Source organism: Bison bison, unplaced genomic scaffold (genome assembly GCF_000754665.1).
Source record: "Bison bison bison isolate TAMUID 2011002044 unplaced genomic scaffold, Bison_UMD1.0 scf7180017864035, whole genome shotgun sequence".
Classification (NCBI taxonomy): Eukaryota; Metazoa; Chordata; class Mammalia; order Artiodactyla; family Bovidae; genus Bison; species Bison bison.
In genome coordinates this window covers 15,169,254-15,170,295 of record NW_011494607.1, presented here as the reverse complement: position 1 = coordinate 15,170,295, position 1,042 = coordinate 15,169,254, and positions in this window count along the sequence as shown.

Below are 1,042 nucleotides of genomic sequence, written 5' to 3'. Positions count from 1 at the left end.
TTTTTAAAGAAGCAGAGGAAAGAAGAACAATGTACCTCTATTTATTAATATATTGAAGTGATTCGTTCTCTTTTAGAAAAGATTTGTTATTTCCTTTTTTCGGTTCTAAGGTATAGGCATATACCCAAATGGGAATTTATTTTTCACTTTGTACTCCAACTCCTCATGGATGTAAATTACTTTGGAGCTTGAATGGTCTCTCTTATAAAATGGAACTAGTAATCCCTGACCTTTAGCACGCCGTAGAAATGTAAGGCAAAAGAGAACTGAAAAACAGCAATAATGTACTGGCTGTTTGTTAATTTAGCTGCCTTCTCTGTGTAACCCCACAGCTGCAATACAAGGCAGTTTCAATTGTAAACTGGAAAGAATATAAATTACGGCTAATTGAAAGTGCCAGGGAGACCCGAAAGATGACAAAATGCAATTACCCAAATTGGATGTGGGCCAGGCCAGGACTGGTATGTCTGCTCTTAGAAATAATGTGAAGTTTTATGTGGTAAGAATAGCTTGTCAAAATATGGCTGGTGGAAACAGCTGGTACCTCAGTTTCCCCCAGGCTCCTCACAGCCCTATGCCTCCAGGACCAAGTGCCCCTGTTTATGGATGGGGGCACTATGGAAGTTTATGGATGCTTCTTTTTCACAAATGACCACATATTTGCATAGATCTGACTTTATATCACTTAAAACCCAACAGTGCTCCTGGTTTCCTGGTCTGGGATATCTGATGCCCTTTGGGGATAATTTATCTCAGAAACCTCAGGCTATTAATTTGGTTTCAGGTTGGAAACTGCTGCTTCCCCGTTCTTGGGGATAGAATAAAACATAATCTGGTCCTCCCCTTCAGACAACAAAACAGAATTTAATATAATATTTTTCTTTTATGTATCTTGGGCTTTAATTCCATGGCATATAAAGAATACTTGTAAGATTTTTTTTTTTTTACAAATATTTTGTTTATTTTAATGACAGTGGTACAGACAATGTCCATTTAAAACCCATATCCCAGGCCAAACAGTACAAATAAAGTCAAAAAGAGC